Here is a 19,476-nt window from a genome sequence, read left to right as displayed (position 1 = left end):
TTTCATGCATAAATATTTTCAAGTACTTGTCAAAATTGTAAACCCTCTTCAAGAAAATATTTGGCCAAAGAAGTTACATAGAGCCTGCAGCACATAGACAATCTGGTGATGGGTAGTTGTAACCAAGAACAGATTGCTAAGACAAGTCTGTATTTAGCTCTAGAGATGTCAGAACTGGTTAGGATTTAAATAGGTCAACGAATCAATAATTCTGGATCTCTGTTTTGATTCCATTCACTGCTGAACCCTGGTGATTAGAAAATAAGGCATATTAAAATTATTATACATGCTATCAGCATTAGTCACATCATCTGCACAGAACATATAGTGTTTGTAGAAAAACTAAAGTACTTTATAACCGTAGCAAATTAATCAGAAATTATTCTAAATTAACTATTTTTTTCTAGATAGTTTTAAGGTCTTAAAACTGCTTGAAATTCCTTTTAAAAATTTGAAGCAGTATTATTTCTTTATTATCTTTTTGTTTTGTCAAATTAATCTTGCAATTTCACATGGATTCCTTAAAAATACAATCTTTGTGTTGAAATTTTCATGGTTAATGGCATGAAAATTTAGTTCAGTCTTTTTTTGTTCATGATACTAAATTACTGGATTTAAACCACACTTTTATCATCAACCATACATATTACATTTCTTGAAATAGTATTATTTACCACTGGTACTTTTTTGATATAATATTTTTCAGTTGATAATATGCAAATATAGGTAATGGCAACTAGCTGTTGCCTTAACTTCCATATTTTTTCTGCTTATAAAGTGCATACATATACCTTAAAATTCTGCTTTGCTGTGATACCCTGGAAAGGCAAAGCAGCCCAGCAGGAACTGGAACAAAGCCCTCTGGATGGTTGGACTGCTGGTACACTGAAACAATTGTAAACCTTGCCATTTGTATGTCTTTGGCATTTCTTCTTTCCTTTCCTTCTCTAGCTTCACACTGCAAGTACAGGGATTATTTTCTTGTTAAAGGATGACACTCTTCCCAACAAAACAGAGTTTTGAACCACGACTGGAGCTCCTAAGTATTATGGTAATAGAAATTAAAATAGATGTTTTTAATTAGAGAAGCTGCATGGTACTTTGGAGACAAATATGATTGGATCACATGCAGGAGTTTGTTCCAAACAAGTGGTACATGTAAATAAATATTGATTCCACTTAAGTCTAGTGTATAGTGTATATATAGAGTAAATCCATTCAAATCCATTAATTTACACCAGTCTAAAATATTTTATTGACATATTCCTTCTTTGGTGTACACCTAAAATGCTGAGCATATTCTGCCACATCTTTTCTATAAAAAAACATCAGAAAAAAATTGTAAATTGGATCAGCTGCTGTAAATCAGCCTACTTTGGAAAAATTAGCAAACTGTTCCACTAGCATGTATTGTTTAGAGCAATCAGTCTCTGTAATCTCCATTGCCTGTACTAGAAGCATGCCAGCTATTGGTTTGGATTACAGTCTCATGATAAAATAGTTGTGATGAGCCATCTTACTCCACAAAACATGTGGACAAATGATTTTGTGTTGATTAGTGATGACTGTTTTTTATGGTTGACTTCACAGGCTATTGATTCTTGGCTTTAATCTCAAAATGGACAGCAGTTTTGGAGAAATTATTTTAATTTTTTACCTTTATCATAACCATCTGATTCTCTCAGACATCCAGATTCTGGAGGCTTGTGATTTTTGGTGAAGAAAGAAAAGGACACTTAATCCTAGACATACATACCTAAGAAAATGTCTCTGTTGAATTAAATTAATGCAACTGTTTCAAGATCAATTGAAACGTCTGGTTTTTTAATCAGGAATTTAAAAAAGTGATATGTGAATTTTTAATGAATCACATAGGTAAGGCAGTCAAAAACGTTGAATGCAATGGTTGGGTTTTTTTCTTGGTTGGTATTTTTCACTGTCATGTCTGTGCTTTGCAGCAGATGGGGTCTAAGGCATTCTACTGCATTTGAGCATTTTAGCTTCCTTGGGCTTCTTTCTCTGAGAAGATATTAAAATATCTCAAGAACTCTTCCTTTTGGAAAGTTCTGTATTAGCAATAGTAAGTGGTGGATGTTTCAGAAATCCATAAAACATGAGTTGCTCTGGACTGTGCATGAGGACGTGACAGAATGGGCAGCAGTCACTTTTTCAGCAAACACACTAATGCAGTACCATTTAATTTAACAAACTTAGATATTCTCAATATCTAATACCCTGTTTTAAGCTTTAGCTGTATAACTAGAACTACCTAGGAGTTCAGCTGCAGTTATGCTGTATCACTTGAGCTGGATGAAGCCCTACAACGTCATTTTCTGACTTTTGCCCCTAAAAGCACTTTGTACTTTTGCCAGTTTATTTAGATTAATAACTAGCTCCTTATGCTAATAAATATTTGTTAACCCTGAGTCTGCCTGGAGGTTTAGACAGAGGCATGACAAGAGTATTGGGCAGAACAGGTTGTAGAGGGAATGTCTTAAATATAATATCCATGCACAGCAGCTTTCTGTTAGCTGTCTACATTACCATGTGACATCTAATTTATCTCTTGTTTTTTTGGCTTTTCTAGTGTGTCTCAAAACAGTGCATTAACAAAATACCTGTGGAAACTGTGCCTATATACCAATATCTGGATGTTGGTGCAAAATAGCAGGCTATCTAAAAGACTTTGGAGGGCAGTTTGACCTTTACAGGTTTGGAGATCAGATAAAAAAATAATTGATGGCTATCTCCCCTTGTTTATACTAACAAGGCTGTATAGAGCTGAATTTTAGGACTCAGACCATGGACTGCAGATATTCTTCTGGGAGTTATATAATTCATACTTGCTACTTTCTTAAGGAAAACCAGGCAGAATTTTCTTCACTAGCAATAATTCCTAGCTTGCTTGAGTCAATGACCTTTATGCAACTCCCAAAGGAGGAAAAGGGAAAGTTTGCTAATATTCAGTAGTCTAAAAAGATGGATTTTCTTTCTGTCTTTAGTATGAGTTGCTTTATCCCTTTTTTTTTTCTGAATACTAACAACTATTTCTGGTAAATGATTTTTTTCAAGTACACGTATGGTGCTAACGGGGTGCTGATCTTTTCTGTCACACTTCTGACTGACGAATGAGGCTAAAGAAATTCCTGCTTGGCATGGGCTTTGCCTAAAATATTATATAAGAAACTTTTCAATCTCTTATGGACTGGACCTGGAAGACTAGAATTTATCTATCTCTCACCTAATGTCTGTGTAGGGAAATAAAGAGAAAACAAGTTTTGTTAGTTCAGTTTATTATCTGAAACGCTGGAACACCCTCTTGGTGTCTTTGACCAGAAACCTAAATATAGCTAAAGGGCATGTCTAGACTGCTGTCAGACTGGAGAATATGCTGTGGTTCTTCCCTTTCAAATGCAGTCACGTTTTCATGATTGGAAATCATAGAATGGAGGGAGGTGGCAAAGAAGAGAGGTTTTGAGAATGTCCCTGGCCTCAGGAGCTGTTAGTACTCTGGCTCTGACCCATGTGTCATCAGTCGCAGGGGCACTTGTGTGTGAACACCTCACATTTGTTTGTACAGACCAGGTTTACAGACATTTTCTAGGCTCTGCTTTCTGAAATGTTTTCCACTGATTATTGCTTCAGATATTTTTCCCCCAAGTTCAACTTTTTAATCAGTTTTACCCACAGATGCTGTTGCCAGAATCCTTTTGGAAAGCCAGAGGTTAGAGGGGCAGCAGCGCAGACAGTCCAGCAGACATCAGTGGTCTGGAGAAGAAGTAGGTAATGAAATGAATTAAAAAATATTCTTATCCTGCAAGAGAAACAGCGTTCACAGTGCTAGCCGGGACTGCCACTCAGCAAGGCTTGCAATTCAACACAACTTCAGTTTCATAGCTGACCAACTTTAAAAGCTGTTTATAGTTGTTCACATCATTGTTATGCCACATGAATTCCCTTTTATCTCTAGGTTCAGGTTTTGGATATGCTTTCTTCTGGCTATATTTCAAAGTCAGTAAGCCAAGGGCTTATACTGCTGAAGAGGTTAGTCATAGCTTGGTCCAACTTCTGAACAATGATTAAGCTTATGATTTCTGAAATGTTTATGTGAGCTGTGTCTTGCATTGTTTATTGCTGTTGTTGACACTAACACATATGGTCCAGATGGCAGAGGAAGATCTGCATTTGAGATTATGTGGTGTATTGTAAACTCAACTTTGCAGATGTACTTCTAGCTAATCAAAGACAGAGGAATTGCTTTGAGTCACAGGTTGGAAAGTTAATAGCGATATTTAACACAACTCTTCCATTTCCAGCTTGGAGAACTTGACAGACACAAATAACTGGAGGCTTAGTGAGACATTTCTGAAGCTACTAACAGGCTCCTTTCTTTGGAAAACCTTAAGTGCAGCTGAAAAAGAACTCTACAAATTATTTACAAAATAAAATAGTAATTAATACCTGCTGGTGGGAGCAGACTTAATAAATACTGTCTGTTCTGAAAAGTGACCTAAACTAATTCCCTCACAAAAATCCAGTGAAATACAATAAATATGTGACTACTCCCCTGTTGCAGCTGAGGACAAAGATGTAGACTTTCATAACATGGGGACATGACTAAGCCTGGAGCCTTGTTACCACAACTTCCCTCTCAGTCTGCAGGGACAGCTAGATTCTTCCAGAAAGCTTGTCACTTCTTTAGGGGCTGAACCACACACTTCTCCAAAGAGTAGCACTCTTCACTGTCCCTGACTTTTGAGAAAACTGTGGTCTGAACCAAGTATCCTGTATTTGTGTTAAAAAACATCCACAGAGAGGTGGGATTTCAGCAATTTGTTCAGGTGCCTAGACTTATGCTTTGAGTTCAGTTTCAGTCAAGGAAGTAAATTTAGTAAAAACCTGTCAGAAGCTACTGGCATGACTCAAGTGTACTGTTTCCATTCTGCCAAGAAGACCTGAAGGCAAGAAAGAAAATTTGAGTCTGTCCTTAAGTTGACACTACTTCTCTTATGTCCAGTTCAAAAACATTTTCTGTGACTCCCTTCCTTGGAATTAACATTTACTTGCAATTTTTTTTTTTTTTTCAATTTTAGCTTTGCTTACATGATCACTATAGCTGCTAATGGCATTGGATCAGAATACAGGCTTGTGAATGGCAATGAAATATAATTTCTTTTGGGTCTATAACAATAGAAACAACAGCAAGAGCAACAACAACAGTGTCAGAGTAGTATTGTACCTCAGCTTGTAGCATAGGCTTGGAAGCTTTCAAGTCAATCTGAATATACTGTATTTACCCTCACAGTTTTCTTGATTTGAAATTAGTCAACCAAGACAGCTTCATAACTCTAGGATACTTTTTTATAGTTTACCCATAACTCTAGGATGACTTTTAGGATGAATAAAGTGAGTCAGGAATCATTTTTCTCCAAGAAGTACAAACAAAATAGGTAGACTGGATTTATGGGAAAGGTTAGGACCTGCCATCCAGACTGGTTGTTGTACCAGACTTGAGAGGTTCCATTTCAATTTTTCTGTACAGCTTGTGTTTTGTTCTTTGTTCAGCAGCTGTTGGTTCTTCTCTGCAGGCAGGTGTTCTGTGCCCATCCCCCTGTTTTTGCTTTTTCCATGGGTGGGGAACTGTTTACCATTCCTGTTACACTGAGCTGATATCTGATATGACTCAGCACAAGGAATATTGCATTTATTCAATGTAAAATATTTGATCTTTTTAGCTGTACTAAGGAAGAAGAAGAAGCTTTTCACACAAGAAACTTTCCGTGTTTTCCCCTTACCTTTCAATTTTCTCTGGAAATTGTGTATGTTCAATATCTGTGTGTTGTTAATGAGAAAATTTGTGTGCATGCCTTTGTGTTAGTGCTATGATAGTCTTTTTATGATGGAATACAATGTGAGTAATTTTTGTTTATAAACCACATTGCTTTTCAATAAATTGGAAATGCAGTTTACACAGAAATAAACCACACACTAATTACCTACAAATGCGGTGCAGCCTCATTTCTTATGTTTTTCATTATTACTGCAGTATTGATAAACCATTAAGAAAAAAAAGGAGTACTGTTTTTTTAGTAGTTAACACAAGTTTTACATGTGTTTATGTGAAAAGAAGCAGGTGTTATGAATGATCAAACAAAATAAATCTCTGTAGCAAAACCACACATAAGCTAAATGTATGCTTTTTGTTCACACGAACATTTTGATTTATGAATGTTTTAACATGGTTATTCAGAAATCACCAAATATCTCCAGGTGCTGATATATTTATGAAATTTAGTTTTCCCACAGTAAACATAGGAACCAGAACTCAATTTGGAATTTAACTATATATTTGACATATGACCTCATAAAACTGTGTACATTTCACCATTTGCATTTGCATATCTCCGCTCTAATATAAAATTGAATTATACAATTCAAGGCTGTGTGAAATACATTGTTTTAGTACTGAAGCATTTCTCTAATCTCCTTTGCTGTTTAGTATGATTAGTTTTGTAAATATTTACAAGTTTGTTTCTAAAAACAAGAATTTAAAATGAAGTAGAGAGGATAAATACAACAAAAGTAACAAATCAGGAAAGCATTTTTTCTTGGCTACAGGCTGATTGGGTTCAACTGCAACATAGCAGTTGTACAGAGTAGGGATTCCTTTTATCATTGGCCCAGAACAACTACCACTGTATGTACCCCTCTTTTCTGTCTTTGTCAAGACTTTACATTTCAGCACGTTCTACAGCACCACTTTGTAGCCACACTAGCAAGACAGAGCTCAGATGTTACCCTAAACTTCTCCATCATTTACTTTAAAATACCTTTTAAAGGACAGTTTATCTCCTGTTTTGAGAGATTATTTAAATAGTAAATTTTTACAATCAAATGATTTGGAAAAGTGTAATTTATTCCTATGTTTACGCATGAATTCTACCTATTTTCATTATAACTGCATTGCTACCTTTTATCAAGACTGGTTTTCAAGCAGGGGTTACTTGTTACATGGAGAAGGAGTGCACCAGCTCTGGATGGCAGCCCCAAGGAGGATGGTACAACAAGCAGCTGAGCCATGGAAAGATTAAAGGAAGGGTTGGGGTTATCTGTTTACCCCAAAGAGCAGAAGTTGGGGGAACAAACTTTCTGTGTCTGACTCATTCCTTTAGCTCTCTCTGGCAGAGCAGAGAGGGTGGGGATGTTTCCAGAGATGTTTCTCAAGCCTTGGACGCAGGGCAAGATGGCTTCACCCAAGCTATTTGCCCAGTCTGTAGAGTTACAGAACCTATCTTGAAGTTCATGGCCCTTTGATTCCAGCAAATTTTGAAGGGCTCAGGACTAAACACAGGGTTATTTTTATGGCCGGACTCGATAATCTTAAAGGTTCCAACCCGAAGGTTTCCCAACCTAAATGGTTCTGTGGTTCTTTGAAAATTTAGTATGAAAAGTCAAATGTTTGCAGAGATTCTTGTGAAGGAGAGCAGTGGAATGCTCCATCAAAGTCACACAGCATCTAGGATGTAAACAAGATCTAGATAGTGGGACTGTCCAAGAGAATGAAACATAGAACACTACATTTGGTCTGAGACAGAAGCTGTGTGTGAAATAAACAGGAAAAGCACTTTGAAAACTGCAAAAAGGACTTGTTGGCACTGGGAGAGTACGAAAGCCTTTTGCTGAAATGGAGATGGGACTGGACAGAGCTGGGTGAACATTGCGTATAAATATTTATCTGCCTTGTTCCCTTTTTTCTCTTTATTGTAAGAATTTCATAAGTAAATTTTTTTGGTAGAAATATCCTTGGAAAAGAAATCAACCAATGTGTGATGGATTTACCCATGCAGACACATTGGAAGTATATGAAAACCCATTTTGAAAACTTTGTTTGCTTAAACATCATGCAATGAAATGAATGAGAATGGTAAAATTATATAAATTACACAATCAAGCCCACTGAATTCTAGACAGTGTAACTTCAAGACTCAGACTGCACTGCAGCCACTTATTTTCAGTGCCACTATGTGCTAAGCTATGGGGTTTTTAATTTCAATTTCACTGCAGATATCTCAGCCTTTTATTTGCTATGATCTGTGTTGTTACCAGCTCCTGTTTCTCATGCATGAGGCAAAGTCTTTTTTGTTTAAAAGTGAGGTGAGTTGCTGTAACACCAGTTTTAAATTTTAGTTAAAACTTACAGTAGCACTTAATCAATATTTATACTGTTACCCAGTCTCTTCAGCCTAATTTTCTGAAGTTCCCCCTTTGCTACTTCACCCCACCACATGGACAGGGTAAGTTTTTTGAGACCAAAGCTTCAAATCTGTCTACACCACTTCCTTAGCCAAGTGGGTCTGCTTGTATATGTTTTTATTCTTGACAGTCTGCTGGGGTGCAATGCTAGACTGTTTGTTTAGTTCAAGGTTGGTTATTTTCTTTATTTGTTTTACTTAGTCATTTTGTCTGACAAAATGACAAGATGGTAGCAAGTGTTTCTTGAGGCAAGAACAGCTGCCTGATGTCATCTCTTAGGGTGGTTTATTTTCTAAACAAGATCCCAGCTGCTCTGGTGCTGGGTGCTATAAAAATTAAATTTCTTCTAAACAGCTAGATGCATAATTGCAAACACAGGGCTATGCAGGTGTTATGTCCTTTTAGTACAAAACCAAATCTCCTTCTGTCTCCTCAACACCAGCTTCCTCAGCCTCCTCCTTCCACTCAAAATGAAGATGAAATACTTACACTCTTTAGACCTTTTGTCAGGGAATGCCTGGGTGAATTGATATGCAAACTACAGATACAGGAGATCAGTGTAGTCAAACAGTGTTAGACCAAGCCAGCTCTGGGCTATTAAAGCACAGCTATGCACACTTTGGGCTCATCAGCTGGTGAGATCTTGGATGAAAGCCTCAGACAGAAATATATCAGATCTAAAGTTTTCCACAAGCTTTCAGAATCCTCCACATCCTTCTTGTTTTAAGTACAACTTAGGTATAGCTGAAGCTCCTATAGCAATAGACTGAATGACCTCTTTTTCAGTCATGCTATCTAGGAATACAGTTTGCTGTTCAAAGAAATTATCTGTGAAAAGTTGGCAGCAGAATATTCTTGAAGTACTCTCTCGGTGTCTGTTTTCTCAGGTATCTGGTATGTTCTTGAGTACACTCAAAACTGTTAAATTGCACTACTCTGAGATTACAATATTTTCTCAACTCAGGCTGCAAGAAGGTATTCCTATGTTTTTTTCCTTAGCCTCTTAGACAATTAAATTCAGAAATATAAAGATATAAATATGTTGAAAGTAATCTCACTGACCAAGATCTGATGACCTGGGATGTCTTTGTGCCGTTATTCTCAGATAAGTGGCAAAGAGCCAAATGTGACGTTGTAGGCAGAAAGAAGTAAAGGTGTACATTCCTTGTACAGAGGAACGTATGGTGGGATACCTGAACCTAGTTTTGTATAAACAGAAGTAGTTAAGAAGATAAAAAATGTGCAAAGAATAGTGCATGCTCCCCAGGGTATCATGCACTTTCAAGAATAGCCTTGGGAGCAGCAGACAGGTTGCATTTACCATTGGCTTGCCTGAGGGGAGCTGGCAGATCATCCACAAAGCTGGAACTGCTGTGGGGACAAGAGTGGAGGCACATTAGGAATGATGGAAAAAGGACAAGTTCCAACACCTTGTGGTGAAACAGAAGGAGTCTGTTTCAATATTAAATATAAAAATATAGAGATCATTAAATCTAGAGTTCTGTGAGTTCAGTGAGAGGAAATACATTCTGCTTGTACGTGTGGGCAGGTAACACTGCTCAGTTTTGGAGAAATGATCAGCAGTCAATTTCTGGCTAGATTGTTTTTTGAAATGATACCAACTACCTCATAGCTTTAGACTTCTCCTTCAAAAAATAGATGGTGGTTGATGAAGAGAACACCTCAGAAGGACGTGGCAGAGCAAACTACCCTCGTACTGCTCACCTGGAAGATGTCATGCCTGGTGGCTAAGCATGGTGTGACTGGATCCTTCCTGATAGCCACAGCAGGTTCTGCGTATTCTGTGCAGAAAATAGAGGCAGAGTCATGTCACTGCTCATAAAAGTAATGGACTTTTAGGAACACAGAGAAGATTTAGCTTATTTTTCACATGCTCTTCCTTATGTTAACTAAAAAGAGGAAAGTTGGATCGGATGATCACTTAGGCAACAGAAAGAAAGGCAAGTTCTTGTCTTGTTCATATCTTTCTCATTTTCCTGAGGACACAAGTCTGCTCTTTGATCTGCTGATCCTATTTCCATTTTGAGATTCTACTCTCTGTATGTGGATGGGAACATCCCTGTAGATATGGAGGTCATGTACAGAAGAGTGATCTGAAAAGCCAGCAAAGAGCTCAATGTTGCAATGGCTCAAGAAGGTTTATTTTGGGGTGTTACTACAAGGATATTTTCATATTTTATATTCAATAGAAATGAAGAACAGTTACAGCTTTGTTTAGGTATAAACAGTTCTTTTGTTGAAATAAATAAAATTATCTCATTTTCTGTAGACCAGAGTTGTATTGTTTTCAAGCACTGAGTCTGAGTAAACAGCAGACTGTTCTTATTCAGAGATGAAATCATAAACTGTGTTCCCCCTTTAAATGTCCCTGGACTTTTTGAAATGACATCACCTGCACATTCATCAAAGCTCTGTATTTGGCTGGTTTGGCAAAAATTAAGCAATGACTTGAATATGGTCCAATTTGTAGGAAAAAAATACTTGAAAAAAATACATGTGTTTTAAATTTGCTTGGAGGCTTAGTAACATAAAAGTTTTTATGCCATTATTTCCATACCTCTTTTCCCTTCCTCAAATATTTTGGAATGTGTATTGTGTAGGATCAGAAATGTTTTCTTATTGAAAAATCTGCAAATCAAGAAATTAAGCTTCTCAGAAATGTCTGCATTTTCACGATAACCTTGTTTGGAGGAAGGAATGCTTGCTCGAGGCTGCAGTGTTGTTTCTGCCTGGTGGGTGGGTAGGTGGTGCTGGAACATTCCTTCAAGCAGCTCTTGAGCAGATTGTGACAGAGACAAACACACAGGCAGCAGGAAAGAGGTGTCTCCTAGGTGCAGGATCAGACCCACACCGCAATGTTTGCTTAGCTCAATGCCTAAATTTAATCCTGCTAAAGGATTGCAAAAGGAGCCTCCTGTTTGCAAAAGACCATGTCTCAGGTCTCCAGGGCTGCTGCTGGATGGAGGGGCCTGGTCTCAATCCTGCTGTGGTAGTTAGGATCCTGTGCCTCAGCAGTCATTACACGGATGTCTTGGGGCAGCTGGGGAGGCCCGTGTCCATTCAAGCAGCCTGGTGTCTGGGAGTGCCTGCCCATCTGTCTCCTGCTCAGCTTGGCAGAGTGGCTGTCCTGCCGACCAGGCCGTGTCCTCGTGTCACACCAGCAGGAGCTTCCCTGTGAGGCCTTCTGCCAGCCTGGAGCACAGCAGCTGGCAGGTTCTGCACAAGGGGAGAACAGTGCCCTCCCGTCTGCTGGCACCAGCAAAGGGAAGTACCAAATTCACTAGACTAAATAAATATCTAGATTTACTTTTGAGGGCCAATATGGCTTAACATAGGAAAAGTCCAAACTTTACTGTTTTTCTTAGTAATTAAATAATAAACATAAGTTTTTATTTTTTATGATTATTTTTTAGTTTGTGTAACATTACTGGACAATGGAAGACAGACTGTGGGCAAGAAACATTCCCGTATTAAATTAATTAAGGGGGCCAGGCTGGAATTATGTAACCTTCATTCCTCAAAACTGAGAGCTCGGTAAAATAATTAATTCTTTTCATAGCAGCTTTAGATTGGACCCAGAAGGCCAGCTTATTGCTGGAGTTAATGAAAACAATATTTTTGCTCTGTACTCCTGTTTAAAGTCAGAAGGCCAAAAGCTGTGGCCTCATTGAACCAGATTTTTCTTCTTGCTTGTGCTTCAACACCAGAATTGGTGCAGTGGATCAGAGCAAAACTCCTATGAAGCTCTTAACTGAAGCTTGGACTCAAGTTTAGGCTTTGTGAGAGCTTCATAGGGCAGCAGAGTTTAAGAGTCATCTGCAGAGCTGCCTTTAGCACCTCAGTAACCCCATGGACTCTGGTGGATTTTCTCCTGCTTCTGGATGGAGTTACCTTGGCTGCGTGTGGATTTTTTCTTTACTCAGTTTACTGTTGAGATTGCTGAACCAGCCCTTTCCCTGACTGATGCTCGGAGAGGCCTTCACCATCACTTGTGTGCAGGAGCACATGGTCAGAGTACTGCTGAGTGATTAAGGAGTCAAACCAGAGTTTTAATGGAGGACTTTGGCACAGATGACTATCTTTGGATTTAGGTACTTGCTCATTATGTTAGGCAATATCATTGGGCAAGTTGCATCCAGAGATGTTTAGGTTGGATGTTAGAAACAATTTCTTAATGGAAAGGTTTGTCAAACATTGAAACAGACTGCGCAGGGATGTGGGTGAATCACCAACCCTGAAAGTATTGGCATACCTTCAAAATGTGTCATTTAGGAACAAGGGAAGTGTTAGGTATACTGAGAAATGTTAAGGGTCTTTTTCAATGTAAGTGATTCTATGATTTCATGACTGAGATCTGATGTTTTGATAATCTAAGAAACTCTGGCATCAGAGAAGCACAGGCTGGTGTCTGGCAGTGAGTTAACATTACTCCAGTTTTGGGTGTTTGTACCTCTCTTTTTCCTGCTTCGTTTCATTTGTGGATTGGGTAGGAAAAATTTTGCCTTACTAGAGCTAAAGTTACAGAGGCTAACAGAATGCACCTTGAAGACTGCAGCTGCTGACCACCTTTTGAATTATACTTTTTCTCTGGGGCCACTATTCACAGGGTATTGCATCTGAATGAGCAAATATTGAAAATGGATGATAAATTCCTGACTAAATTATGATCTTTGACTAGAGAAGACCATTAATTCATGGGGACAGTTTAGGCCCTTTAATGAAAGAGTTGCCTGCTGGGTTTCATGGCTGAACTGAAGAAGCTAAAATGACATTTTTCTTTTGAGAATGAAATTCTTATACCTATAATCTGACTGTATCTTCCACTCCTGTTTTCTGTTCGGATTTATTTTCATTTGTACATTGCAATCAGATTGACTTCTGGATACTTTATTCTGATCTTTATTCTAATCTTATCTGCACGAGACAGGATTTCATTCCAGTGAGTGGTCAAACAGTGCTGTGCTGGATCATGAACATTGGTAATCCTTCTGCATGTTGACTAAAACTAGGCACTTGACAAACTAGGAGTAATTATACAAAAAGTAAGATCTATTCTTTCTGTGAGAGGCAAATGAATAGCAAATTTATGGGGCAGAGACATTGCTGATAGCAGTCAGAAAGCACTGCTTTTTGCCTGCTGTTCCAAAGGAGTAAAGAGTAAAAGCATTGTAACAAGCATTTACACTAACAGATGCCGAGGACAGACAGTCCTTGCTTATTGCAGTAAATTTCTCAATAACTAGAAGAAGTTACAAATAAACTTGTGAATTTATCTAAAATTGTAAATGAAGGCTGACATGGTATGCTAGAGCTGATGTCCTTTTTTCTTCTTTTGCAGTTGGAGAGTAAGTGACACGGGCATTTAGAAACAATTGTTAAAAGAAGGCAATTGGTCAATTTTAAGTATACTAATCATTGTTATGTTTTGTAAAAACAAACTATGATTCTAGTTCTCAGCAGAAAACACTAAGAAAGTGCTAAGAAGTGGTATTGGTGATTTTGTAAACCCCATATTAAATTTAAAAACTGAGAAGCATCAGGGAATGTGAAAAAAAGAAAGTGCATAGTAAGGAAGAAGACACAGAATCAGTGTTAGCTGCCACTGTAACCACTGAGAAAAGTATGCCAAGAAGTTATGCCAGGGAGAAAAAAAAATGGGACAGCTACCAAATATGGATCCTGGTGGAAGGCAAGGACGGACTTGGGTCATGAAGCAGTTGTCAGAATCTAGCCAGATGAGTAGAAAGGTATGTGACAGAACAGAAAGAAAGAAACTGAAGGGGTAAATGGTGCATCACTGAAAAGAAATCTTATGATGGAGGATTGAACTAAGAAGAAGAGACTTTTAGAATCAAAGAAACCTAAAATGTTAATAATCATAGAAACATAGACTATCAATGGATTGAAATGAACCTTAAAACCATTTAGTCCCAGCCCTCCTTGCCAGGGGCAGGGACACCTGTCTTTGAACCAGATTGATCAAGACTTTATTTAGCCTGGCATTGAACACTTCCAGGACTGTGGCATCCACAACCTCCCTGAGCAACTTGTTCCAGTGCCTAACCCATCTCAAAATAAAAAATTTTTTTCTAATATCTAAACTAAATTTCCCCTCTGAATTTGTGGCCATTACTGCCTGTCCTGTCACTAAAGTTACTGATGAAGAGTCCCTGTAGGCTCCTTCTGATACTGGCAGGTTGCTGTAAGGTCTCCACAAAACCTTCTCTTCTCCAGGCTGAACAGCCCCAACTTTCTCAGCCTGTCTTTTTAGGGGAGGAGCTCCAGCCCTCTTATCAGCTTTGTGGCTTCCTCTGGACTTACTCCAGCAGCTCCATGTCCCTCTTAAATTGGGGACACCAGGGCTGGACACAGTGCTCCTGGTGGGGTTTCACAGGAGGAAAATAGAGGGGCAGAATTCCCTCCCTTGACCTGCTGACCGCACTCCTTTGGATGCAGCCCAGGATTCCCTCGGTTTTCTGGGCTGGGAGCGCTCGCTGCTGGCTCATGGTGAGTTTTTCATCAGCCACCACCCCCAAGTCCCTCCCCTCAGGGCTGCTCTCGATCACTTCTCTGCCCAGCCTGTGGGTGTGCCTGGGATTGCTCAATGCAGGTGCAGGACCTTGCCCTTGGCCTTGCTGAGCTCCCTGAGGTTTGCAGGGTCCCACCTCTCAGCCTGTCCAGGTCCCTGTGGATGCCATCCCTGCCCTCCCCTGTGTGGACAGCCCCACCCAGCTCAGTGTCAGCAGCAAACTTGCTGAGACTGCCCTGGATCCCACTGTCCGCATCCCTGACAAAGGTGTGGGACAGTATCGGCCCCAGGACCCACCCCTGAGGGACACCACTCCTCACTGGTCTCCATGTGGACAAGGAGCTACTGACCACAGCTCTGAGTGTGGCCATCCAGCCAGCTTTGTCCACCAAGTGGATGATTCATCAATCCATGTCTCTCCCATTTGGAGAAATAGCTGTTGTGCAGGACAGTGACAGGAAAAAAAAAGGTGTGCTTATGGTAGTATAGCCCTGATGTAAAAGGAACGGTAGTGTAATTGATCACTGGTCCTCATCTGTTGTCCTTATTTTGCCTTAATTCTTTTATTTTGTCTTTATTCTTTTGCGTGTGTGTTTGTGTGTGTTTTCAAACCTCACTCTTACATTTAGTAGAAGTTTCCATTCTTTAAATGAAGCAAGCATTTGTTTTCTAAAGCAAACATTTACGAGTAATGCTGAACTGTAGTGGTGTTCTGTAGTAGATCTCTGTGGTGGCGTGTTTTTTTTAACAGTTTTAACAGTTTGTAATGATTTGTTCCGTTGCCCCTATGCAGATGGCTTGTCCGCTTGTCCCTGAGGTCTATCCTCCCACCTCCCCTGTCAATCTTCCCAAAGAACTGCCCTTTGTTCCAGTTCTTTCCATGTCCATCACTGTAACCTTCCCTCCTTCCCCCTGTCAATCAGGATAAACCTGCCTTTGTTTCCAGCACCTTCTCTGCCATTTATGTATCCCTTGAATTCCCATTAGTTGCTCAAACTGTTCTCCTCCCCTGCTACTCCCTATTGGTCTGGACATTGTATTCCCAGCCTTGCACTTCTGAGGTTCCTTGCAATTGGTTAAGGATTGTGTCCTCCCCTTGCACTCTCCCCATATATAAGTTGATGTAAGGCTGTGTTCAGTCCTTTTTAATTCCTGACGGTTTTTGGGAATAAGCTTTCTTGAGAAACCATATGAAAGGTCCTTCCCAGTTCTTTACTCTGATCCTAGGCGCGGATACAGCCAGTGCTGTCGAGAGCTGCCTCGCTGCTGTGGCATTGAGCAGCCCAGCTCTACAGCCGCCTGAAGTGATACAGGTCAGGATGGCCAATCTCAGTGCAGTCTGGGAAAGGGCTAGCTGGAAATTCACCCAGCACTCACATCAATCTCACACTTCATTTTTTTGTTTGTTCTTCTTTGAGGTGTTCTTTGTTAATCTTTCATTTCTGTCTTTTTCTGTCTACATTTGCTTGTCCCATTGGGAGAATTTGGAGAAGTTTGGCAAAACACCAGCTTTTTTTCTTGTCCCCTTAGTCATCCCCTAAATTTACAGCCTAATGAAGCACAGATGCATTCTATTTTCTAAGGTATAAGTTTCTAACATGAAATCAGGTACTAAATTGCAAAAATATCTAGTAAGTGGGGAAACTATATAATTGAGTGACTGTCACTCTGTCAGAAAGTTCTGCTTTTGAAAAGCATTTCTCTGTGATTACCTCTGATCTGGCCATCCTTGTGCTCCTAAAGTCCATACAAAGGAAAATGGTCTGAGTTAGTAACCAGTGAGTTACCCCGTGTTGTAACTCAGATCTTAGACATGTCTGTTTCAAACTGTCTCTTGGTTCTGTGTTTCAACCTGATGTGGACATCAAGTATTTGGCAGCATCACTGAAGAGCTTTCAAAAACTGTGAAATCTTAAATTTGTATGAAAGCTGCAGTTTAGAGAGCTAGATATTCAGAAAGTTTTGTGCTAAATTGATTATAGAAGAATGGTCAGTTATAGTGAAACTTTGATTTTAGAGAAGTCAGGAACTAGAGTGTGCTGATTCCCTCAGGAAGCAATAAAAAAATGAAATTCAAGAAATATTTAACTCCTGTATGTACCTTTGAAATTACTAAATATGATATATCCCTTATTAGACGTATATTCAAGTTAATCCACCATTAATGAACTGATGCATTTATGTGACGTTAAATACCAGAAACTCCAAATGAAAAGCTTTGCAGTGACAAGTGAGAAGAAACCTCAAGATTTAGACAACAGCAGGATCCAGCCTATAGCAAAGAAAATGTGCAGCAGAAGGAGTATCTACTTGTAGTAACCTGAGTACAGCTCAACAGTAGCAGCCAAGGCAACATCATTAAACGTAACCACAGTAGCTAAAAGCTGAGATGATGCAACACAGCCGCTGTTTCAGTCACACTAGTGCCTTTTGACTGCCTGTAGGCATGAACTAAAAGATAATGGAACAGATCAGGAATTTCTTAAATAGCTTGTTACCTGTATTGACAGTATGACTGTCATCCCATGTCCTTCATCAGCCATCAAGGAATGATGCCTACAGCATGTGTGGCCTGGAGTACAATACAGAACTGCCTCTGTATAGGAATACATTGTGAAATTTAGTGCCTAAAGTTAAAATCCGTGTATTTAAGAGAAAATTATGGAACCCCCCCCCCCTTTATATTCAGAAAGCATAATTACTTCCCTTAAAAATAAACATAATGCAGTCGATACGTTCTGTGATCCCTAGGTACAAAGAATAATTCACTCATTTAGTGACTTGTTCTCAGTATGTTTCTACTATATGTTTCTACAGTAGAAAATACATATGATATGAAACAGAACTACATCAAGATGGAATTTTGTGAGATGCAAAGTCACAAGCAAGGTCAAAACATATCTCATAATTTTGTCCTTCTAAGACTCTACTGAGTTACTTAGTTATCAACTGAAAATAAGATACAACAGAATTAAAAAACATATTTGTTGATGTCCAACAATCTTGGTGCTACCATTGCTTTTTCAGGCTGGAGCAGACATACACAGATTTGCCTTCTTAAAGATTTAAAAGATGGTGGTTAATGACATTAATCGTTACGTAATAGTCATTATTTAGTTAAAAGAAAAAAAATTCTTTTTGTAGGAATGATTTTGACTAAGTCTAAAAATCAGTTACATAAAATGCTGAAATCTAGGGAAGATTCATCTCTAGTAATGGTTGTTGAGATGAGAAAAGCCTGACTGGAATAGCCAGAAGAAAAGCACATAAAATTGAAAGAAGGACCTGGGGAAAAAAAATTCATGGATGTATCCTGAGTGAAAACTACAGATGTACTTTCAATCAAAAGTACTTGAGAATTTATGCCACAATTTGGTTGAAAGTTTGCTACTTTTTTATTATTATTTTTCTGTAAAACCAAAATGTTTCATTTCAAACACATTCAAATGAAATGTCTTTATGGGGATACTTTGAACTATGCTCATTAAATTTTAAAGGTAAAAACACAGAATAATAGTTCCATTTCTTCTTTTCTTTCTTTCTTTCTTTCTTTCTTTCTTTCTTTCTTTCTTTCTTTCTTTCTTTCTTTCTTTCTTTCTTTCTTTCTTTCTTTCTTTCTTTCTTTCTTTCTTTCTTTCTTTCTTTCTTTCTTTCTTTCTTTCTTTCTTTCTTTCTTTCTTTCTTTCTTTCTTTCTTTCTTTCTTTCTTTCTTTCCATCTTTCCATCTTTCTTTCTTTCCTTCATTCTTTCTTCCATCCTTCCAACACTTCCTTCCAACACTTCCTTCCTTCCTTCCTTCCGACACTTCCTTCCGACACTTCCTTCCGACACTTCCAACCGACACTTCCTTCCGACACTTCCTTCCTTCCTTCCGACACTTCCTTCCGACACTTCCTTCCGACACTTCCTTCCTTCCTTCCGACACTTCCTTCCTTCCGACACTTCCTTCCTTCCGACACTTTCTTCCATCCGACATTTCCTTCCGACACTTCCTTCCGACACTTCATTCCAACACTGCCTTCCGAAACTTCCTTCCGCCACTTCCTTCCGCCAATTCCTTCCGACACTTCCTTCCGACACTTCCTTCCGACACTTCCTTCCTTCCTTCCGACACTTCCTCCCTTCCTTCCGACACTTCCTTCCTCCCTTCCTTCCTTCCGACACTTCCTTCCGACACTTCGTTCCGACACTTCCTTCCTTCCGACACTTCCTTCCGACACTTCGTTCCGACACTTCCTTCCTTCCTTCCTTCCGACACTTCCTTCCTTCCGACACTTCCTTCCTTCCGACACTTCCTTCCATCCGACATTTCCTTCCGACACTTCCTTCGGACACTGCCTTCCGACACTTCCTTCCGACACTTCATTCCAACACTGCCTTCCGAAACTTCCTTCCGACACTTCCTTACTTCCGACACTTCCTTTGTTCCGACACTTCCTTCCGACACTTCCTTCCGACACTTCGTTCCGACACTTCCTTCCTTCCGAATCTTCCTTCCTTCCGACAATTCCTTCTTTCCGACACTTCCTTCCTGCCTTCCGACACTTCCTTCCTTCCTCCTTTCCTACCTTCCTTCCTTCCTTCCTACCTTCCTTCCTTCCTTCCTTCCTTCCTTCCTTCCTTCTGACACTTCCTTCCGACACTTCCTTCCGACACTTCCTTCCGACACTTCC

The sequence above is a fragment of the Ammospiza caudacuta genome, chromosome Z (assembly GCF_027887145.1).
Source record: "Ammospiza caudacuta isolate bAmmCau1 chromosome Z, bAmmCau1.pri, whole genome shotgun sequence".
In the NCBI taxonomy this organism is placed as follows: Eukaryota; Metazoa; Chordata; class Aves; order Passeriformes; family Passerellidae; genus Ammospiza; species Ammospiza caudacuta.
This window is presented reverse-complemented; position numbering follows the sequence as displayed.